At 42.6% G+C, this 24,623-nt stretch overlaps 1 protein-coding gene across 1 annotated transcript in view; it reads left to right on the top strand.

Moving 5' to 3' along the window:
* The window catches only part of BACH2 (BTB domain and CNC homolog 2), a 178,520-nt gene that overhangs the window by 55,627 nt on the left and 98,270 nt on the right, over nt 1-24,623 (top strand). The window contains exons 3-4 of the mRNA XM_017824070.1: nt 21,974-22,144; nt 23,874-23,982. The gene's annotated coding sequence lies outside the window, so the exon portion shown is untranslated. The remainder of the gene's footprint in view (nt 1-21,973; nt 22,145-23,873; nt 23,983-24,623) is intronic.

Here is a 24,623-nt window from a genome sequence, read left to right as displayed (position 1 = left end):
CTGTTGTTCACGTGTGAGAGTCTCAGAAGCAGCTAGGGGGGAGAACAGTAACCTAACGAGTATGTGAGAGCTCCATCTTCCAAAAGGAATTACGTTGTGGCCAGATGTGATGTCATGATTCAGGGTTCAGTGACATGACAGCAGACTCAGAGTCTGGTGTTTCTAGCCAAGCAGCATAGCAGCCTGTGCTTCTTTTTGACTCTTAATAAAATGAAGCAATTAATTCTTTTCAGTTTTAAAATCCATCATGTCTAAAAGAGAGAAAAGAAAAAAAGGAAAAAACCACCACTATTTTATTTTCGTTTGACATGACTGTTAGGCAGAAAGAGCCTTCTGATACATTGAGTTGGGAAGTAATTAGTCTTGGGAGTGTGAGATGGGTTATAATCTTAATGTCATTTCACCATTACTAAAATAGGCTAAGTTTGTCCTTTGCTAATCCATGTAAATCCCATTGATTTAACAGTGTTGTATGGATAAAAATAAGAAACGCAGTGGCCTATATTTTGGGATCTCCTCGCCTAGTGTAAAAGCTTACAGAGCACGTTGTTTGATGAAGCAGCCATCCCTCTTGTATGCTAAAACACCGCTACCAAATGCTGGCACAAGCCAGAGCATCACCTGCAGCTGTTGCTGTTTCAGACCTAGAGGGTGAAGCACAAACCCTGTCATTTTCCTAGATTCAGCAGAATATGTGTATGTGCAGTTTGTCAGTATGTTTATAGCAAAAAGGCTAAGAGCAGAAAACATTTCTAGGGATGGTGAAACCTGCTTTAAAAGAAATGAGAGGCTTTAAAAGCTTACACAAATCTTGAAAAACGCAAAAGACTGGACCAAGCATCGCCATTTCAGTCAAATTTAGAACCTCTACCTGCTTAAATGGGAACACATTTAGATTAGCGCTTTGTGCATGGCAAAGTCATCTCCCTAATCTCCTTTGGAGCATTTCTGACTGTGATTTAGGTATGGGGGGGAGGGAAGTGCTTGCAGGCTGAGACTTGTAGCTAAGTTGTCATACAGAGTTAATCTGTTGATTACCGGTGGTGTAGATAGATAGGCACTGAATTCTGAAACCTGCTGCTCACTGTATACTTCTGTGCAGTTATTCATTATTTGGAAGCATTCAACCAAGGTCTCCAAAACCTTCTGTTTTTTAAGCCATTTGCCTAAACCATGGCAGCAAATTCTACTTGCCCAGCTTGATTTTGCTTTGTTTGTGTGTTTCAGCAAGATCCAGAGAGGTTGTGTCAGTTGATCTATACGCAGGTTCCTGCATTTGTCAAGTAAGTGGAGCAGAAATACATTTTCCTCCTTTCTCCAGCTCTTTTTTCATTTAATGAAATGGGAAATGTTGAAGCTACTGGAAACCTTGATGTGACATTTCTCAATGCAATGTTGCTGTCTCTTAGATTTGGGTCCTGTAAGCAAGTTGGAACATCAAAAGCTCCTGTATCACTGGTCTTTAGTGCTGTTGTTATATGAAGTTGATCAGGAATAAGTGCTCAGGCCAATACATCAGACTAATATATATTTTAAAACACATGATAAAAAGTACTGTCCTGGCAGATGATATTAGTGGTAAAGTTGTTGGTAAAGCTCTCCATTACTATAAAGGATACTGAGTTTGAGTCTACTGAGAGCAGAGGCTCCAATACAACTGTAGCTGGTGCAATTGTGATTGCAAGTGTGAACGTGGGTGTCAAATAAGTGAGATGAGTCTCCTGGGAATAAACCTGTACGCTCTGTCGTCCACGAAACCCCCACGTGCTCACCCACGTTGATACCTATGACTGTCGCCTACCTGCTAATGAAGAACAAAATAAAAATCTTCGACAAGGAAGTCTTCCCCCAAGTATTTCATCTTCTCAACAGGTGCTAAAATTGAAGGCAAGAGAGTTAGAGAAGTGCAGGAGTTTAACTAAGGAGGAGGTGACCCTGTGCGCTCTCTGGGCTTCCCACATATCTCAAAGTTCTTGCTTTTGGGAATAGGCGTTGGGGCTCTGTTTGAGCTGATGCTTCAGTTGGCTTCCTGATGCTTCCGTCCTTGCCTTTCCATGTCTGCATTTGCTGCTTTTTAAAGTCTAGATTTGAACAAGTGGATTCAAGTCTCTCCGTTTCAGAAACACAGGGCATTTTTATGCTCTTGGTGAAAAAAAGCATGTTTCTAGGGAGAAATGATGTACCAAATAACTGTAAATGGCAAAATTACTTAACTTTTCTCAAAGTTATACACTAAACAGTAAGCTTTAAGCAAGAAATTTTGATTAAACCCATCTTACAGACACTTATTGCAGTATACACAGCTTTTACATGTGTATAAGCTGAGGCACGAAGTAGTTGCTCTACAAGAAAGTTTTTAACACAGCCCATCTCTCTTGTTTGCTTTAGTCTTTCTGCGGCTGTTTATTACAGTGTGTTAACATAAAGAGGTAAAATGGGGATGGTTTGTCTTTCTTAAAGCAAACTGTGAATGGCTTACACTTGCTCAGCCTGTATTTATACTACCTGAGAGCTTGTTATCTTCAAATATCATTAAGCCTTCTGTTTTTTATGTTCTTCTGAATGTGGCTTCTTTGTCTTCCCTGTTTCTGTCTTCCGTCCTGATTAAAAGACTGACACCCATTTCCGAATATCTTGGATAATAGCTTTTCTTTTCTCATTTTTTAACCAGGGGACTCCTCTTTTAACCCTGAACTGTTGTTTTTATTTCTTCCCTCTTCCTACCCCATCTCCCACTCTATTCACTAACCTGACTGGTGCCAAGGGTGACACCCCCAGTGCAGATAGTGCACTCACATTGTCCATCCTGCAGTTTTCCAGAGTAGACCATAACATCCTGATTTGGTCTAAATTTTTCATCTCCTGTTTGGTTTATAGTTACCCCCTACAGTTTTGCTCTGGGGAGAAGTTAGCAAGTCCCAGGTACTGGTCCTCTGGGTTAAATTTCCTTTCCTTCTGTGGAACTTGTCTTTGTGAAAGACTGGGCTTTTGCGGTGTTGTACAACTTTTCTTTTCAACATTGCTGACCCATTTTGGCTCTCCCTTGAATCTGACTTTTGAATGTTAATATTTCAGGCCTGTGGCTTGGCCATCCAAGTGCAAAATCTGCTCTTACCCATTGTCAGGTCCAAAATTACTTTCTCACGTGGGGCCCAAATGTAGATAACATCTCTCATGTGAGGTAGTATAAATTGTTGGCAAAAGGGACCTTCCTTTTCACTCTCCATCTGCTGACACAAATAGCACCGTAAGTATAGAAGAATATGAGCTAGTTCAGTAGCCAAAAAAAAAATTGTCTGAATTTTTTTCTCCCAGCTCTGCTAAGTGTTAAGTTTCTATGGTTCACTGTATTTAGGGAGTCCTAACATGAACCTGCATAAAATTTGGGTGGTGATAATTTCTAACGTATTAGTGTGCTGGAGACAAGGGAGGGATACAGTGCAAAATGTCATGCAGAAGAAGGTATGAACAATTTACAGCAGCTCTGGAGACAGAACACAGCTGTTTCTGAAATGTAAGATGTGGTTTCTTTTTTAAGCCAGGTATTGAAATGGCTGCTGTTACTGTAAAATGTGAGTACTCTGCAATCTTTTCATCTTGCAGCATCCTTATCAAGTAGAATGTAAGTGACAGGAAAACAGCTGCTATCCTTTAGCAGCTGGCAGTATGTTGGTACCACCTGAACCCAGCGACCAGAACAAGGCTCCAGTTGACCTCACTGAGGGTGAGGTTGTAGAGTTTCATGACCCAAACCAAACTGGTCAAAAGTCATGGCCGTGATGAAAAACAGTAATACAACACCCTGTTGTTGGGGGTTCAGCTGCAGGGGCAAAAATCTGTCCTTGAAAAAGAGGCAAATCAGAGGAAGATGGCAAAGTAGCTGTTCCAGCAAAGTATTTGCCAGGTAAGTAGCAGATTCTGTCGTGGGTGAAATGATAGGACCTGCTTTGGTGAAAACCGTGAGCCAGGCAAGCCTTTGAGGAGTTCTTCAGGGAAAGGTTTGGAAAAAAACCCAGCCACAGAAAGTAGGTTTCTGGAACACTGGAAGAAAGGTTGCAACAACAAAAGAGACACAGGTGAAAGAGATAGAGGAATACAGTAAGTAAAATCCTTTGAGTAAGCAAACTGTCTGTGACCAGGAATTGATGAAGAGCAATCTTAAGAATGAAAACAAAGCTATAATATATTCATGAAGCAAGATGATGATAACTCGGAGGGAGTAGCATTAATTATGACTTCCAAGGCAGAAAAATAGCTTGTAGACTGGGAACCAATTAGTGGTCGATTGCTCTGAACTAGATTTCAAACACAGTACATGAAATGACAATTACACAGTATTACCAACAGACAACTACTGCAATGAGATAAGAGCTGTCAGCAGATTTAGACCAAATTCCTCAGCCTGACATCTGCTTACTAACAAGGAGACTTCTTTCTCAGGGTTAGGGACAGGTTTCAGGTTTCGTAACAGAGGAATCAATGGCCAAACATCATCTTCTATCTCCAAACCAATAATGTGGGACCTGGCAGAGCCCTACCTGCTCTCTAGGCTCTTGGTGATGCATGGGCATATGGTAAAGGTGTCCCCAGAGCAGGTGGTGGAATTGTTGTGATCTGAGTGTATCGGAGGCAAGCACAGTGCTTATGTTCAGCAGACTTTGTGTGCAGTAGAAGTGATTGTTATTTTTGTGTGACAATACAAAAAAAGAAAAAATGTGCAGGAGAATTAGTAATAAGAATTAGTAAATTGTTTTTGCTAGCAAGTGAGTATGTCATATGTTGCTAAAAATGTAACTGGTTTTCAGCCGAGCAGTCCCAAGTAGTGGGCTTTCCAAGGACGGAAATATCAAAGCAAGCACCGGACATTTGAATACATCCAGCAAAAGCAGCAGGAAAGTCAGTTTCCAAATAAGAGTAGAGTGCCCCAAGAGAAAAAAAGGAAGATAACCTTCCCAAGAAGCTGATCTAGTTCCTGAAAAAGCTATCCCCTTTGCTCAAAAGGCAAGGTGCCACTACTGAGTAGGCCTGTCTGAGGTTAGCAAGTGAAAGCTGTTTAGTGGCAGGAGAAGGACAATGAGCACTATGACTTTGTCAAGGGAACTGAAAATGCTAAAGTGGAGATGCTGTCTCACAGCGCGAAGGCAGATGTGAAAAACTCACTAAAACCAAAATTTGGAGTAGCTGCAGGTAGAGACCATTACTGAAAAATAATTGAGTGAAGAGTTGCTGAGTTCTTCAAGAAATACAAGACTATGAAAAAGTTAATAATCCAACTGATAGATAAATTGCATTCCAGTTAAAGTATTTTAGAAAGGTGTTGCAAGCAATTGCAAAAGTTGAAGAGAAGTTCTGTTTCTTTCAGTGGTACAGTCACTAAAAAAACCCAGAACAACAGACATTCAAATTTTTTTCTCTTACAGCTTCAGTTCAGACATTTCAGATCAGGAGATAAAGGAACGAACAGAATTTTGAATTGCCTCTCCTGCTCCCTGGCTTGAGGCAGATTACCTGCCAGTTTAGTATGGTTGTCTGTTTGGTGCTCTTGGGGAGGATATTTTTATTACCTTTTTCAGGAGACTAATCTGCTCTTTTCAAGTATGTATTTATAATGACTGTGAAGTCTTGACAAGCTTGAACCATTGAAGTAAGTAAAGAGCTGAGTGAACAGCTCATCGTGGATAACGCTGGTGTAAAACCAACCTGCATTTCATCACCTCTGTAAGGTTGCTGTTGAGAGGATAGTAACATGACCAAGTCACCATAAGAAAAAGTACAGCTAGATATAATATAGTGAAGTGTTACATCAGTTAGATCCAGAATCCTGAGCATGGGATGCTTAAGTGACAGTTCAGAATACTTTTAAGTAAAGACTGTCTGGCATTGCAGGGCTAGTAATTATTTAAGGAAACAAATCTTGAGAGACCTTTAGCAAATCCCAACTGAAGCATTGTATAAAAAGGCAGAGGAATACAAGGAATGAGACAATTTACATGTCTTGGCAGAGACACACCAACCAGAGGGGAAGTCCAAAAGGAAATGTCACCAACTGGCAAGGCAACAGCTGCGTTTACCAACTTAAACAAAATTAGTCATTGAAAATACAAATGTAAAGACCAAACTAGGAGTCTTCCTCTCAGATGTTATTTCCATTTTAACATGTGGATGTGAGTATTGGAAACTCACCAGAGGCACAGATGCCTCATGGCTCCAGAGGTAAATACCTGGGGGAAATACTAGGTAACAGACGGAATGAATTTGTCAGAAATGCAAAGATCTGTCACTTTGTCACCAGCGTGTCCCCCAAGTTCTCCAGGGTAAGTGATGGAAACATTGGGTCGTGTGCTGAGAGTGAAGCCAGCAAGCCTGTCTGAGCAGATGGGCTCTTGAGCAGCTGGAGGAACATGCAAATGGTCAGACCAGATATTACTTGGAGTGTGAACACTTACTGGCACTCAATGATACAGAAAAACTGCAGAGAGCAGCTGAAGATTGGCACAGACATTGAAGCCACATTGGCTCCCAGAGCAACATTTGCGGGTGCAAGAAGGCTTTGGGGGAAAAAGTTACTCTTGGTACACTTGGGGGAGTGGGTGTGTGCTTACATGGGGTTTTCTCCTTTAGAGATCCAGACTATTTAAAGTCACTGAGAGGAACCAGAGCTTCCCAGTGACGGCATTTCTGGCCCAGGCTGCAGAGAGCTGAATTGCATGGACAAGCCAAGAAATCTGTCATCTCTGGTCTAGAGTGCTTTTTCTGTCTGGCCTCAAGGAAATCACACGACCTCACCAGCTCTCCAGAGCTCTCTGACCTCAGGACTGTGAGATTTTAATTAGGAGCAGTGGACAGTACACTACTTTTTGTGGTTTCACAAGCTGTCCTCAGGGGCTAGTAGGTGATGCAAGTTACTGTGGAAATAGAAAAAAAGTATGTGTTTCACACACTCAACTGGGAGTAAAGTTGCTTGTAGCTTTATTTAAAAGTAGCCTAAGGTGGTGTAAGTGTAGCTACAGATTGTCTTCAGAGGTGAAGGGTAGCCCTTACCTTTCTGCTTCATGGGTGCTTGTGTGTTAGACTTAATACAGTTTAGTGGTTTTTTTCAGTTGATGTGTTAGATGATGGCAGTTACTACAGTAAAAAAAACGTTTAGGTACGTGAGTTTTAGACCAGTTTGTGTAACATGGGGACAAAAATAACATCCCATGTTATTTATAATCCTTCCTTCACTAGTACAAATAGAATTTCAGTTGTTTGCTCTTTATAACTCTGGTTCCTCTACTGCTTTCATATTAAAGTTACCCTATTCATTCTCCCTGCTTTTATCACTGCAGCTTAGCATCTTGTGTGTCAGGGTTGAAGTAGTGTGTACCCCTCTTGTTAGGCCAGTGTTACCTCAACTCTGCTGCTTCTCTTTTGACTTCTACACTGGGGTACATACAGCCATCAAATGTTTATTCCTAGTGGCAGTGTCACCTGCCTATTGGATGATAAGCTGATTTTTCAGAGAGTTAGAAATTTAAGGCAGAAACCACTGATTTGATGATCTGCTCACACATTCCCAGCCAGACTCTTATTTCTCATCCAGCCTAGCTTTAAAAGGTAGAGACAAGAAGATCCCAGCCAGGCCTGGGGAGACTGTTCCAGCACCCAAACCAAAGCTTTTTGCCATGTTCACGGTGAGAATTTTACTTGCACATCCCTCAAAGGCATTTGTTACCGTTTACCACAACCTTCCTAGCTAAGCCAGATTTAGCCCTTTTGTTTCTTTCTCAGTAGCCTTGTAGGATAACTTTGGCTCCTGGTAACTACAAACCTGGGACCAAGCATCTGTTTTGAGGTTTGCTTTCAGCCTGCCCTGTTTGGTGCAACAGAGCTCCCCTGCAGCAGCAGGGTGAGCCGTGGCAGTAGGTGCAGGCAGACCTGCACGCTTCACGTGATACCATCCTTTTGTATCTGTAGCCAGGTGACAAAGTCACCTATTTGGCAGGCAAGAGCTAAGCCATGCATTTTCCCTTTGAGAACCAGTAGATATCACAAGCAGCTTAGTAAAGGCACAGTACTTTCCTGAGTTGGTGGTGTGAGTTATGCTGCCTTCCCTCTCCAGAGATGCTCTGAAAGCAGGGTGTGAGCTTGGGAGCATGATCAAGGATCCTCTTTCTAACCACAGTGAAAGGCAGTCTATCTAAAAGATAGACTCCCTTTTGAAAACAGTCTGCTAAGTGGGGCTGCAGGCAGCAAGGCCTGCCACGGCATGGGCTATCCATGCCAAGGAGCTCATCTGGATTGCATTTAAGAGGGAGTTTCAGATGAGAAGAACCTAAATGAACACAGGACCTGCTGTATTTGAAATTTTGACGTCAACAGACATCAGAATACAGATGTCACCAAACTCTGTAGGTAGGTTGGGATGCAGCAGAGGCCAGTTATGAGAGCTTGGGGCATGCCAGGGGCCAAATCTGGTTGCCCAAGGGCTTCCCTGGCCAGTGTTTCACAGAGCCCCAGGACCATCTGGTAGGGCTGCTCAGTGGTTTCTGCAGGGAGCTTCGCTTGCAGGATCTCAGCTGGAAACCCCATTAAACTGGTATCCAGCCTCGTTGGGGCCACTTGCCTTTGCCCATGATCCAGCGTGGACATGCAATGGACTGCCTGCCTGTCTGGCCTGGATCAAGTCATTTGGGCCCCTCACAGATACATCCCCCAGAACAAAGTCGTAATACAAATTGATCATGGCAGCAGGGATGGAGTTCAGCAGGAGATTGGCCCTTGGGGTATTTTATCAAATTTTTGAAGCATGAATTGTTGGTAAACCAAAGCTAGCATTCCTAATCTGCAGTAAGAAGCGATATAAAGCAGCTGCAGCCCTGCTACTGGTGTCTGGCATTGTATTTTTCCTGCCCTTTCTCTGCAGGCTGGCTGTTTATGTTGCCTTCCTTCCCAGGGGCATGGAGCACACTCAGGACCCCAGTCCAGCTGGAGATGGCAAAGCTGTGAAAATGCTGCTGTGCGTGACCTTGAGCCAGGAGACCAGACCCAGCTCTCCTCCTGCCAGGCCCCTAAGGAGTTTGTCTGTGTGCAGGTGGCCATAGTGGAGCTCTTAGTCCCTTCCCTAGGCAGCAGAGAGGTTCATTCACCACCTCGAAGATGGGTACCTGCGGTGGTGTGACATGTGCCCTGGAAGGGACTGTCACTTTGCATCAACAGGAAAGGAGATCTGGAGAGATGACTGTCGCAGCTGCTGGTTTCTGCCTTCCATCTGATTCAGAAGAGATTAATCATGGTCTAAACTGCTGGAGTGATGGGGCCATAGAAATCGCCAGATAAGTACTAGACAGCTAATTAGACAGTATTTTACTTTGTAAGGTGCATTCCCTAGGTGAGTGTAGCAATCAGCAGAAGTAGAGAGCTAGGTATGAAAGGCATGGTAAAACTGAGATTCTTGTATCTTTAAGTTGTGGTGCTTGATCATACCGTTTATTAACTGTCAGCAGCTTAAGTATCTATGGTGATCTTGCACATTTTAGCAGATAAAAGTTTTTACAAGTTAATGGGGATGTTCTGTAAATTGCATTAATTTCTGCAGGAACATCATAGGTAGCCTTTTGTTTGCACCTCTCCATTTCAGGATTGCATCAGGAATAACTGAATCGTCAGTCTAGACTTTTAATTTGAAGAAAGTTTTTGTAAGCCTCAAGTCACAGGTTTTATATTCTTCTGCAAAATGCTATGAAAATGTTGTAAACAAAAATAGTACATGTAGCTTTTCAGAGCCCCAGTTTGATTTTCATACATTGGTTTACTTATTTCTTGTATTCCTCTTGATGAGGACAGCAGAAAGAGCTTTAAAGATATTTTCATTTGTATGAAACGATATCTCTGCTGCGACTAAGACCATAAGGACTTCTCGTTTTCTGCCGTCTCCCATGCTCTTTAATCTCTCACGGCTCTGCATGTCTGTTTGCATCGATTTGCATCTCAAACCGATTAGATAAAAAATTAAAAGTTTAGTTGGAAATTACAAGATGTACTGAAAAGTGTCATACTCTTTGACTGCCTTGCTTCCAGGAGGTAGTGGGTGGCAAAGAATAAAAGCATACCTTAATTATACAGTCGCTCTGTTTATTTTCACCACTGTAGCTTTGCTGAAATGTGCGGGAGACATCCTAATTCCACCACGCGGGGTCCCTGGATATTGCACCTGCCAGGTCCCGCAATCTTGGTACCGTAAGTTGGGGATGTGTGTGTGGCTGAACAATGCAGGAAGACTACAAGAGGTTTATCCCATTAGAAATAAATTACAGTGTAGTGTAGCATGAAAATGATGTGTCAGTGAATACAGAACACAGGATTACCTTCTGTCTCTTCCCTTTATCATAGATAACAGCAGCAGTATGGGAAGGAGATTTATATTGCTCTTATTTGAAGCTGACCAAGCAATTTAGGTGAGATGAAATAGGGATTTTATTTCTGGAGAGAAGAATGTGTTCTTGCTAAAATGCCATTAATTGCTTTATTATTTAAGGCACAAATTATATCCAGCAATTTGTTGGTCTCCTCTTTTTTTCCAGTGAAAATAACTCGCCATGGAAAGATTATTCTGTCAAAAAATGATGAACCTCTTAACAAATTAAGTTGAAAGAAGCTGAACTTTCAATTCAGCTTCTCTTTCCCCCCCCACACACTCTCTCTAAGCACTGTGTGCATGTGTGAACTTCAATAAAAAACAATAGTGGCTTTGTTAAATATAAAAACCTTAACAAAAACTATGGCAAATACCACTGCAGCACTAGAATTACCGGCATCCCCTTACATGTTGGGAAGCTGCTATCACGCTGCAGTAGCGGTGGCACAGCATACCTGTTGCAAGCAGAGCCTTGTGCTGGTCACACATGGAAGTGAGGAGCTTAGGAAATCTCTCTTGGAGGCAGAGGCACTTGCCAGGGTGGTCCCTTCCAAGTCCGGAGCTTTCTGTCATAAGTGATTAACGCTGCAGCGAGACCCCTGAATTGTCAGTGACTGTATCATTTGTGTCACCATTGATAGGAAAGAAGAACAGCTTTTAGAAAAACTATTTTTATTGGAGATGTGTAGACATGAATTTATAGCTTCAATCATGATTCCAAGAGAGCATCTGTGAAAGTGAGATAGTTAGAAAGCTGGATGAAAAAGCTGGCAGGAGGAGTAAAACGTAGAGGGAGACTGCAGGAGGGGATAACACCTGGAAACATGTATTGGGATAAGCGAAACTGGAGAAGGTATGCAACCATTATACTTCACCAGTCCCTGACCAACTACTGGCTTCTTGCCCGCTTTTGTATTTTTATTTTGTTTCATCATGGCCTGGTGCATTTATTCCCAGCCTTATTTACAACAGATGATTTTTATACGGTTCAGAAGTGAGCAAGTGCTTTTTCCAACTCTTTGCTCTCCGTGCCTGCTGGAACATCTGTATGCACACACTTTTCCTGTCTAAAGATAGTTTAAGCTAGCATGCCCAAAATACAGCTTCAGGCTTTGGTTTGTTGTTGTCTTAGTAAGAATAAAAGTATGTTCTAATATTATGTCACTCCGGTTATGTGTTTCAGCAGCTGCAGTCTATCTGTGTCCAGTTTGTTGTGAACGGCCTTGCTTCCTGGGGTTTGTTTTTCCATAGCCAGAGTCCTGGGTTGCTTAGTTGGACCGAGCCCATGCGTTGCACTCTTTCTGTGAGAGTGATCATTCTTGCCCAGTAGGATAATTCCAGCAGGGTTTTCTGCTGGAATGACATGACCTCCTTTGACTGACCTCATGCTCTTCCAGCAATGCTGTTTGAACAGCATCTCTTCCCACCCTCACTGCTTCCCCTTGACCCTGCAGACATTGCTGTAGTTGTGCAAAAAATTTCCCTCTTTCTTCAGTGCTGTTTCCTTGTCAGGTACTTCTGCTTTTGCTTCCCAAATTTCCTGACTTGACCTCTCCCTCTCCCTCCATCCAACACAGATGCGGTACACTAATCGTTTCTGGTGTATATGTATGTTCCTGCAATGTGCATTGAAAAAGTGGGATTTACTTCCTGTGGACCTTTCTTTACTCTTATTTATATTTTGTTATATTTAGTTCAATGCATTGTAACGTGTGCTGTGTGGTCATGAGGCTTAATTTTACCCTCCTGTTGTGCATTCCCGTGTAGGAAGCTGAGTTGGGAGCTTTGTGCAGTCTGAGGATCCAGGAAAAAGAAACTCTGCTAAGTGGCAAGTTTTGCTCCAGCTGCAGTTCTGGATTGGCTGGTGTTTGGAAAGCTGAAACACACTCAGATGTTTCAGAGGAGGCTGGTGGAAAAGGTAGAGAGGAGCAGAGAAGTTACTAGGATCAGCAAATGCTAGCTGTTCACGCATTTGTAAATGGATATCACAGTTCATGTATTTGTGTGGAGATGTCGATTTTTGCTGATAAATGAAAAAATATGCCAGGCACTTTTACACATAAAGCAGAGAAAAGTGACATGATTGTGCATGGTTGTAAAAGCTTTTATACTCCTGCAGTTTAGGAAATGTGAAGTGGCAAAGTGAATGAATTATGTGGGTCATCTCAAGTGAGTGCCTGTAAAACAGTTTTGCAGCTCATTATCGGTTATTCTCTTTCTAAGGCTGGTTTTATGGAAAGGGAACTTTTGAAACTTTGAAGATTATGGTTTTTATTGGTGGTGTTCTTCATCTGTCCTTGGAGTGGCAACGGCAGGCTCTCCTTGCTACAGAAACCCAGCACACTTGGGCTGAAGGAAGGTGGAGGTGTTAGAGCTTCCCTAGCAGAGCAGTTGGGTGTCTCCTCGCCACTGCTGGCCAGCTGGAGCCAGGAGAAGGAAGCAAGAAGCCATACAGCTGACATCCTTGTTACGATTTTTAGTGTCTGCCAAAATTGGTTTAAAATAGCTGTTACTCAGAGACCCATATTACAAATTTGTATTTGAGCTAGTTGGACTTTTCACAAGGGTTGGAAACCAAGATGGCAAACAGTGCAGCTTGCTGGTTTTTTAATACCGGTTTCCATGTCGTGAAGTTTTTGTCACATACATTTCTATTTCAAGCTCTGGGCCATGAGTTATTTGCTGTAAAGCATGCTGTTGTTGCAGGACTGAATATCTGCCCTTCTTTGGCATTTGGATTATCCTCATTTATGCTGCAGCAATGCCCAGAGGCTGAGCAAATCGGGGCCCCACTGTGCTGCGTGCTGGGTGACAGCACAGTGATGGCCAGGACCCAGTAGCCTGGGCACTGTTTTCAGATGGCTACTGCCACAAGCTGCTTGGGAATATCAACTGCCAGGCCAGAGGTTACTAGGGACAGAAAGCAGGGATAATTCAGATGAGGCAGTCAAACTTGCATTTTAAATGCAGTTTGCAGTCAGGACATCAGTAGTGCCTTCCTCACCTGAGTCAGCAGATACAAACATGCTGCTCATTGTCAGTGACTATCATTACATATTTCAAAGCCTTATAAGCCCTGACCTACTGTTTGATCTCTACCAACACTAGTTCCAGTAGGACCAGTGTGAAAACAAACTGTTAGAAACAGAGATGCCAATTAGAGAGATGTATTTTATCCTTCCCAATGGGGAATCCCTCTGCCATGTCCTTCTGCTCTGTGTGCAGTATCCTTGGGTGAAGGACAGGGAATGACGTCCTCAGATTCAAGAGAGATTGAGCTGTAATAGTGAAATGATGGGAATTTTTTTTGTGTTTATAGTATGTCTTAGTCTGAGACAGGTTGGAAAAGAGTCTTAGAATCATAGATTCATTTAGGTTGGAAAAGACCTTTTAAGATCATCAAGTCCAACTGTTAACCCGGTACTGCCAAGTCCACCACTAAGTTGGACAGAAAACACACCACTGGGTGCTTTTTGTATGTTGTATGGGAGGGTGTGAGATGGTTTCCATAGCATGTAGTCTCAGCCATTAGCATGATTCAGTTGTGCTGTTGCCACCTAGGACAGGTCTGCAGTTCTTGGGAACTAGAGCAGATAAAGCCTTATCACCCCCCACCTTCCCTTGCCAGGCAGCGTGTGTGCTGTACACAGCACCAGTGTGGGTACAAGCTGAGGAAAAATTTCATTATGTTTGACAGTGCCTTTTTAACTGAAGTACTGCCGCGATTGGCATGACAGCAGTGAATCCCAAAATTGGTTGATTGCCGAGAGAGACTGTGAAGATAGACATGAGGGATAAAAAGAATTAAATGCTTAATTAATGGGTTTATACTCTGTATTTCTTGGAGCATTACTATTTTTCCTCTCTCCTGTTTTGTTTACTTTAAGGTGCCACTTGAAGCTGTATAGAAATTTGGTAAAGAAATCTGCCTGTCAGGGTTAAGAGGGTTCTGAATTAGGTGATCTACTAGTTGAATATTGGACCTTTTAAATAGGGAAATGTTTTGGGCTACCTACATAAAGAGGTTATTTGGCCAATATTATATATATTAATGATAGCACCTATACAACTGTGTAGTTACTCCTGATCCTAAGAGACTAAAGTTTCAGCTTCTCATGGCAGAAGTTCTCTCCTGTTTTCATGTACTCCTGATAACATTTTTCATTAAAATTCTAGTTACGAATGTCAACATTTCTTTGGTGTCTCCTTCTGTTAGTTCCTTGCTTCCCACATGCTGCTTTATGTGAAAGTCTTTGTGAGTTGCTTAAAGGAGTAAAATCCTTCATGGTAATGGAGATGCTAACGTGCATGACAGTTCTTATCCATCCAAAAATGGCAGCAATTGACTTGTAGTTTTTCATATAAACTGATTTTTCACTCAGAAAAGTTTTCACTTAGAGAAGGTAGCTATTAATTACTTATCTCTCCATGTTTCAATATGCCACCATCTCGTTAAATAGCTCCCTTTTCTATTTCTTTCTGAAACTATAAAGCACTCTTTTCTGCAGAACAAGCTCGATGACATCTTGACACTTCCCTAATGTTTTCAAATCCTGGTGGGTTTGAGTGAATTATTGAATGTATTTGAACTTCAGATTCAGAGCTTGTAAATATGCACAGATTAAAGCTAAAAGGGTTGACAAAAATGCACTTGCAGTTGCAAGTGCTAGGTTTGGCATAGTTATCTTTGGCAACACAAGCCTAATCAAGTCCAGGAACTTGAGTGATCATAAATCTGTTGTGATACCGATAGTCGCCTTTTATTACAGTAGTTAGTACTACCTCCACTATTATTAGATTGGACCCTGGGGAAATGCAAAGGAAAGTGCGAGTCTCTCCCACAGTGTTTTGGTACTCATCATCATCATGGCTAGGCTTCGCGAACAAAGATTTGAGAAGGATTCTATCCACGCTTGCTGCAAGCATGCTGATGGCTAAAAAGGCCAGTGGGAGATAGACAAGACCGGTTGCAAAAGGCACAGTGGAATGTCTCCTTAGGCGGTATTGGCAAGGCACAGTTCTTTCTGCATTGTCCTTTCTCCTCAAGAATGATTCTGCGTGTGTTCTCAAAAGAAGCAGCAGAGTTATGAATAGTGTGTCTCCATGTCTCCCAATTGGGAGACAATGATGATGATCAATATGACCAATGATGATGATCAGTATGATCAAAGCTGAGATGTTGTTTCAGGGAGTCCTTGTATCTCCTCTTTGGAGCTCCTCTCTTGTGGCAGCAAGTGGCAAGTTTGCCATAGAGCATGATCTTGCCCACACAGAAGCAGCTCTGCAGCGTTTAACATCCTGCTCTGCAGAGGCTGCTGAGCTTTTTGGGCTGGAAGTCAGCTTGAAGAAGACAGAAGTTTTCTACCATCGTGCACCTCAGGAAGTCTTCCATCATCCCCACATTATCATTGGTGAATCAGAGCTCAAGTCAGTTTTGGTACGAAGCGAGTACCAAAGATCCTTATCTTTGCTTAGCAGATGGAGAGTAAGGTGACTGTATGAGACCAAGGTGCTGAAGAGGTCTCATCTTCCAAATGTTAGTCCAGAGCCTTAATGTGGAATGGCGCTGCTTTCACTGGTACCTTGCTTTTCTGTTTCCAAACACCAATGCTGCTACCCACGAGAGACCTGGAAAGACAAGTCCACCCAAGCAATGAAGCTTCCAAGAGCTGATTTCTGATACTTGGTGGTCCAAGTGTTTGAAAGATCTGTGAAACCCTCAGCCAATGGCTTTATTTTAATGAAAGGATTTTTGTAGTGACATTAGAGCTATGTGCAGGTAGGTAGCCTTTAAGCAAAGAGAGGAAGTAGGTGGCATCTCTTTTGTTACTACTTCTGCCACTTCACTGTCTGAGAAGAATACTTTTAAGGGCTCCTATCGTACCAGCATCTCCTGGTGAGTACTGTTAGCTGGCTCTGTGCAGGGAACAACTGGATCAATAGGTGTTTAGTTCATAAGTTTCACCTACTCATGTTGTTTTCTATTAATAACTTCATGTTTTAATCCTGTAAGTATATTGTGCCATGCATCTGTCTGTTTAGGGAGCTAATCCTGTGGTGGTAGGCATCTGTTTCAGGAGCAGCCTAGAGAAAGCACAGTCTATTTGAGTGCTAGCCTCCATTATTGTGCATAGTGGGTTAAATTGTGGGTATTAGTGTAGTGTAGGAGTTCAAAAAGGAAAGATATCACTTGCAGCGTCAACTCATTAAAAATATTCTGTACAGGTTTTTCCAAAAGAATAGGCAGCCCAAACACAGTGGGCCCTGTGCCAGGGTATGTAGTAGCCTTGCACAGTACCAATTGGATAAAAGGCAGCTTTTTCTGGTTTTTTTAAGTATTCCTTTAAAAAAATAAAAAGGGTTTGTGTACAGAAGGAGCAAATTAATTCAGTCCTATCAGAAAGTAGGTCAGTGACTGACCTCCTGATAGCATGAGGCAGCAGTTTCAAGCAGAAGTGACAGCTCAGCAGCATGAACCCTCTATGTCTCCAGGAAACTTGTTTTGACAGATGTAAACACATTGTATCCTGTATTCCTCTTGCTTATTTATTTTTTTGCTTCTGCATTTAAAACCACAAGCTGTCACTCTCCATCCCCTTTCTTCACCCTTTCTGGTCTCCAAAGGGAAATGCCTTGTAATGTAGCTAATAATTTTTGCAGGGCTGCGTAATGAGTAACATTCCAGCAGGGTCAGAGTTTTTTTATGACAGACGAAGTTGGGCACTGTAAACCAGACTTGACTAAAATCCAAACCAAAGTCTTTCCAATGGTAAGGGAAGTCAGTGGGAAGACAGGAACTGGATTAATTTAGGATCCTTGTGTCCTAGTTTGCTTTTCTTTATGCTGACTGAAATTGTTGCGTAAACCCACATGCCTCTTCAACGTTTGTATTGCCGGTGTTGGTGTCCATGTTGCTGAACAGACAGGTTCTTTGAACATGTTCTCACTGCAACCGAGCAACTCCTGAAACTGGGATGCTTTTGTAATTTTGAGGGAAGTACGAAAGTGTATATAAATTGGATGGTGGCTCCTTGAACACCCTATAAAGAATAGCTGGCTCAGAGGACATGGGAATATGTTCCTCCTTTCATTGAGTTGTCATTATCAGCAAGTATTAAAGGTGGATTGTACACTACTAGTTAACTACTTTGACTGGTACCTTTCCTGCAGTGATTTCTGCTGTGGAAATCACTGTGAATCAAAAGGTCAAGCAAGGTTTCCAGCAGTCTCTTTTATTTTGCTTGTAACCAGATTACATATAAGATAATGCTACATAGATTGGATAGGAGGATTTCAGAATGTGCTAACCACATGGCTCAATTTAAACATTTTTGCTAAAGATCTCATAAAACTTGACATTATTTTCTTCATTACCTCGTTACCTTTCTGGCCTGAGGTTGCTCAAAAACATCCAGAGAATCCTATGGTTATACAAGGAGTGTGTATGAGGTGTACAAGGAGTGATTTTTGCCATGTGATACATAAACCTCTAGAGCCCTTCAGTTGTACATTGCCATAACTGGATTTTTAAGTTCATTTGTTTAGAAGTATTACATTACAGTAAAAACAGGATGATATTATCTCAGCTAGAAGTAGAGATTTGATTTGGGAGGATGGGAATATATTTTTTAAAAACAAAATGCTTCTGGCTTTATTAAAGGTTTGATCTGAGTAGACGCAAATCAAGCAAGAAATTAGATAGATTTATTTAACAAAACTATCTATGAGAAGCTGGGGAAGAAGAAAGTCTTGTTTCAATGAATTACATGTTTCTGTGCTAATGCTGTAGATAATGCTGTCATTGATCGTTACACACCATACAATGTACATCATGCTAAGAAAGTACTGAAAAATATACTAGTATATACAGTTAAAAACAAAAAAAGGTAAAGCAAAGGAGACGCATGCTGTAGTGGGTTGACTCCAGCTGGATGCCGGGAACCCACTAAAGCCGCTCTCTCACTCCCCTCTGCAACTGGACAGAGGACAGAAAAAAACCAGTGAAGGATTCATGAGCTGAGATAAGAGCTGGGAGAGGTCACTTACTGATCACCTTCATGGGCAAAACAGACTCAAAGTGAGGATAGTACTTAAATTTATTACTAATAGGATCAGAGCAAAAGAGTGAGAAGTAAAATAATCTTACAGACAATTTCCCCCCACCCCTCCTTCCTTCCATGTTCTCCCTCCTCCCCCCCAGCAGTGCAGGGGGATGGGGAATGGGGGTTACGGTCAGTTGTCGTTTCTGCCGCCACTCAGAGAGAGGAGTCCTTTCCCTGCTCCTGTGGGGTCCCTCCCATGGGAGACAGTCCTCCATGAACCTCTCTGGCATGAGTCCATCCCACAGGCAACAGTTCTTCATGAAACTGCTGTCCCGTGGGTCACTTTTCCATGGGGTGCAGTCCTTCACAAATGAGCTGTACCAGCGTGGGTCCCCCACAGGGGCCACAAGTGCTACCCGGGAAAAACCTGCTCAAGCATGGGCTCCTTTCTCCATGGGCTGCAGGTCTCTGGCAGGACCCTGCTCCATCCTGGGCCTCCCACGGGGGAGGCCTTCATGCACCTACCTGCTCTAGCATGGGCTCCTCCATGGGCTGCAGGTGGGTCTCTGCACCCCGATGGTCCTCCATGGGCTGCAGGGGAACAGCTGCTCTACCATGGTCTGCATCACGGGCTGCAGGGGCCTCATCTCCAGCACCTGGAACACCTCCTCCCCCTCCTTCTGGACTGACCTTGGTGTCTGCATTGTTGTTCCCATGTTCTCACTCTGCTCTTCCCTGGCTGGAATTCTTTCTGTGCAACAGCCTTCTGTTCTTAAATATCTTATCACCCAGGCGTTGCTATTACTCCTGATTGGTTTGGCCTTGGGCAGCGGCAGGAAGCCCATCCTAAAGCCGACTGGCATTGGCTTCAACAGACAGGGGAAGCTTCTAGCAGCTTCTAACAGAAGCCACCCCTGTAGCCCCTCAGCTACCAAAACCTAGCCACAGAAACCCACTACAGATGCCCACGCACATGTGTGTGAGTACACCTGTGTGCATGGGGAAGGCAGTTCCCAGTCTGCCTTCTGAGGGATCCTAGCACTTCCTTTCTGATGAAGCAGCAAAGGTGGACACAGATGCCAGCTTTCAATTCATTACATTCTTTGCAGGGACACTAATTTTCCTCTGCTTAAAAGGGCTGGAAATACAAAGTGGGCTCTAGAAAGGCAAAGATCTAATGGCTTTTCCCACTGTTTCATGCTTGCAGAGATACTGCTTCCCCTTGCTCCCTACTTCACAGGGGGAGGAGAGTCAGGAAGGGAACAGCATCTTTAGACCTCTAAGGTCATCGAGTCCAACTCGATGTTAACCCAGCACTGCCGAGTCCACCACTAAACCATGTCCATAAGTGCCACATCTACACATCTTTTAAATATCTCCAGTATTCCAGTACTGAAATCCTTTCTGTTCAAGACAGTTTGAGCATCTCAGCCCTTTCTTAAATTTTAAGAACTGGAACCACTTTTGAAGCATGTCCCCACCCCAAGTGGGAAGTTAGGAGGTTTCCTCCCACCTCCACATGCTCACAGGAGATCCTGCCAGGCTGCCAGTTAAGCAGCTTCCCTGTTGCTCCTGAGTGGCCAAGCTCTGTGTAACAGAGATGAGTTGGTGACCGTTGCAGCAACGTGAAGACAGGCATGGAGCAGAGACGAGAAAATTGCCCACAGTGTAGGTAGTCACTGATGCTACTTGCCTTGGGAGAGGAGAGGCTCTACCCCCCTAAACCCCAGCAGCTCTGAAATCTTTGGGTTAGCGTCTTGTCTCACTGGTTGAAAGAACAGTTCCCATGGAATAAGAAAGCTGCAGACTTCCTTTCCTTTTGAATTTCTAGCCAGGAGAATTTGTTTCATGCAGTCTGCATCCCATGCAAGCAGAGACTATCCAGTACATATTTAGTATATATATATTCAATACATGTATTTACCCCTTCAGTTGTGTGTGTGTATCATCAAGGAGCAGCACAGCTTCATATATTTCCTTTTGCCTTTGAAATGTTGGTGATGGCTTGCTGGGATGAATGTCATCTTTATGGCTTTCTCCTGATGCCCTGCATATAGCAGCTTGAGGGAGTGTGACTGTGGGATCAGCCAAGACTCTGCCGTCCTCCTTGTGATGAAACCTGGAGGGCAGAGCAGAGAGGTGTGATGCAGGGAGACCACTGGAGATCCACAGTCTGCATTTCCCTGATACTGAACCTTCCTGCACTGGCCCTGTATTGGTTACAGCAAGCACAGGCTCACAAAAGAGACTTGGCAAGAACGGCCCTTCTGCTTGTGGGTGGTTTCTTCACACTCACAAGTTCGATCCCTCAGGGAAAGACTTGTCACAGGTAAACAGATACTTTGTCTCAGAAAAGCACTCCAAAATAAACAAACGTAAAGAAAAAAAAACTTCAGAAAACCCAAGTCCCACTTTTTTCCTCATAGTATTCTTCACTCGCTTAGTGGGGATATCTTGGGTTCTTTCCATCCCAAAGTAAGAACTCAGTGAGTTTAAGGTCCTTATATTCCCTTCTATACAGCAAAGAAGTAAAAATGCACAGGAGAGATCGTATATTGGCAACTGAGATAACTTATGGTAAAATTAGTTTTCTTCCAAAGTGGAGGAGAAAATTGTTGCCTTTTAGGTAAATAGACAGCTGAAGTTTTTGACTTAATAGTTGAATCATTTTTATTTCAGCCTCATTGACTCTTGGACTCAATCCAGTGAAATAATGCATTTCATGGGATGCACAGAAAATATTTGTAAATTTTTGTTACTTTGGAGGAGGAAGGTAGGAGTTGCCACTTTAGTGATTTTCTGAATGTACAGCAATGAGTTAATTAAGCACGGTTGATACCATTCCAGCTGGCAGCACAAGGTAATGTCCATCCTGACTGTAATGATGTAAATGTACTTTGCTTCCATTAGACCTATTTGAGAATAAGTAGTTTGTCAGAGTTACATCTCAAATGATGAAGAAATTCTGTACAGGGTGTGTGAGGTGAAGAGACTGTATGAAATTTCATCCCCCCATTAATGTTTTGCAGGAGGTCTTTTTGGTTGATGTAACGTGTTTGGGATTTTGTAGAGAAATTAGATGGATGATTCTTGCACTGATGCAAGCAGGGGGCAGTTGGATTGGTCCTACAGAGGTACAGCGTTGCCTCTCTTGAGGACTTTGGAACCACTCAAAGCATCTCTACTTTGTACAATCGTTAAGGGGAAAAAAAAGAGAAAATTAATTCCTTGTATTGCCAAGCTAATTTCCTGAATGAATTTGCTTTGCATCCTCATGCAGTCTGTGCTCTGAGATTTGTTGCAGAGAGGTACTAGAGCGCAGGAAGTCCAGGTCACTGGTGCACAATGTAAAGCAGTGGCTTTTAAGTGCTCCTCATGAAGCCCATTTGGCAGGTGCTCTGAGTGCTCATTTTGCTTGGCTTTGTTTATTTACCTGGATTTAGGCTAGTGTGGGGCTAATGTTTTAAGTTTGTATCACCACTGAAACACTGCTCGTGTCAGCTGGAAACACCTTTATGTCCATTACTGATTCCAGGTTGTAAACGAGACAGATTAATTATCCTGCCCTGAGGAAGAAGAGAAGGAGTTACAATTTAAGAGCTGCCAGGGGTGGGCATGAGTGCTGACTAACACTTACTATCTTGAGTACACGGAAATCAATTTGGACCTCGTCTGATGAATGCTGGGGTTTTTTTTCCATATAGAGGTACACATGAGAATCGAGAAATAAATGCGTTCACTTAAGATAACATTGTGTGACAACTGAGAACAATTAAAACTCTTACTTGTAGCTGTATTTTTTCCTTCCTTTCTACAGTAGGAGGGTGGTGTCTACAGCTCTGAGGAGTTGGTACAGGCTATTTGTCACTGCTGTGATCTTACCTAGAACAAGTATCATACAAGGTTATTTATTTTACAGCCTTTTCTCCTAGTTTTGCACAACACACAGATCTTGGTAGATGGGAAAGGATTTTTTTTTTTCTTACTAGAGTCTTTTTGGCAATAAACACATGCCTAACCGTAAGAGAAAAAACTTTCACAACCAAGCTTGTTTTGTGAAGCCCAAACATTTATGAAGCTTACAAACCCTCAAACTTTGCATAATGTGCCCATCCCTGGTCTCAAACATGAAGTGGCAGAAGAGGGAAGTGTTACTTTTTTTAACCAACAACTTATGACTGTGTCAACACATGACAATTTGTCAAAGCTTGCTGTAGCGGTACTGTAAATTAATTTTTAGCATCAGTTGTGAGTGGTAAACACTTTGTGCGGTGTGAACAGCTCTTAGTACAGTGTGAGTTGTCAGCAGCTTGTGAGCTACCCTAAAATAAAAAAAAAACACGAGGGAGGGAAGGATGCAAGCTCGTTTACTAGTACAAAATGGATCTGAGTCTGCAAAAATTTGACATGTGGTGGTATGTTTTTTTCCTCTGTACCAGTCAGCTCAACCTTGAAAACTTGGTTTTTCCATTAAAAATGATCACCTGCAAAGTTGGGAAATCACAACTCTCCATCCTGTGCACCAAGCAGTGCCTGATGGCAAACATCTTTCTCAGACTCATGGCTCAATGAAGTAAAGCCCTCTCTTTACTCTTGTGTTTTGCCTTTCCTTGCTTAAAAAACAGAACGTGTCCCGCAAATGCAAGCATAGTCCTTTGTTGAAAAGTCTTGAATCAACCACATAAAATACCTGGAAAAAAACAAGGTGGCAGCCCAAAGAGAAATGATGGGTGATGAGTGCTCTCTCCTCCTCACCTGTCCCTTTGCTGTTTCTCCTTGCCTATCCCAGCTGCTGTGGTGGAGCTGGCATTATTGGTTTGTACAGTAGCAGTCGACATGATGGAAGAAAATTATTCCGTACAAAAAGACAGGGAGTATGTGTTGTAGAAAACAACTTTTCGATACAAACCAATTTAAACCTGTCACTTTAGCAGAACAAGCAGTAATAACCTCCCAACCTAACAATGACTGCTAAGCCGAACGTTAATTCGCTCAGTTGTTGAATTGCTAACGTGTCTACAACTTACAAGTGAACACCCACTCAAGAGAGAGAAAATAGAAGTTGGTGCCTGGAATTCCTGGCCTTGCTGAAATCACCTACATTTCTTTGGCACTAATTCATCTTGCGTTTCCTGCAAATGTTTTAAGTAGAACTAGATGAGAAAAACAGCTGCGCTCGTTTGTTTGCTGCTTTGATGCACTCGGTGTGGGGCTTTTTTCTCAAGCACAGTCGCTCTTGGCTTATGCACCGTAGGCTGGCTTGGGCTGCATCTTGGGGCTTGTTCCTGTGAGCAGGCAGCACACATGAAGCTTGGTAAGAGAACTTTATTGAGACATACTGAAGCTAGTTTTAACCGTGTTATAGTTTTAAAGAGAAAGATTGTTTTATTTGTGTATTTGCTCATAAAGAATTTTGGTTATCTCTCCTTTTCTAGATATAACTGTAGGTGCTGCCTGTATGAAAGAGCTGAGCCACACCATCCACTAAACTGTCTAGAGCAGCAGTTGGCTTGCTTGGAAATTGCTTCCAGGACTGTATTGTAAGTAAGTATTTTTGCAAAAGCAGCATCAAATGATTTCTTCAGTTTTGGGGTGGTTTTGAGATGTTTTGGTTGTTCCTTATAATTTCGTAGTTTAACATCTAGTTGACATTAGCACTGCATGTGGGAATCTGAAGCATAGAGCTAAAGCCCTTTAAAGGCTTTTTGCTGACTTGTTCTAAAACTCCCCAGCATAGTACCTGAACGCTTCTGATAACATGTAAGCCTATGAAGAAATTTGGCCAAGTACATATTGATCTATTTTGTCATTAACTCTGTGGCATACATGTTTTTTGAGTGTTCATCCCTACCTGCATTTTTATATTTCGGCATTTTAGCTATGCTGGTGTAGCCCTGCTAGGGCAAATGCTTTGTGGAGATTTTTGTAAACCGTGATCTGCCTAACTCAGTTTGAAATCGTCCATGACAGGTTGCCCTTTCTGATCCAAAAAGAGCACTGGTTTGTCTCTTTGGGCATGCAGGGGATATGGCTTGGGAACCTCAGCAGGCTGTGAATGGAGGTGAATTTGTCAGCTGCATCTGTTTCCATGATCACGGAGTTGTAGAATATCCTGATTTGGAAAGGGATCCACAAGGATTATTGAGATCATCCTAGTGATGAGTGAGTCTCAATGTAGAGGGCCC

The sequence above is a fragment of the Lepidothrix coronata genome, unplaced genomic scaffold, assembly GCF_001604755.1.
Source record: "Lepidothrix coronata isolate B3197 unplaced genomic scaffold, Lepidothrix_coronata-1.0 Scaffold4, whole genome shotgun sequence".
NCBI lineage: Eukaryota > Metazoa > Chordata > Aves > Passeriformes > Pipridae > Lepidothrix > Lepidothrix coronata.
The sequence above is the reverse complement of the archived record's forward strand: the minus strand, read 5'-3'. Positions and strand labels throughout refer to the sequence as shown.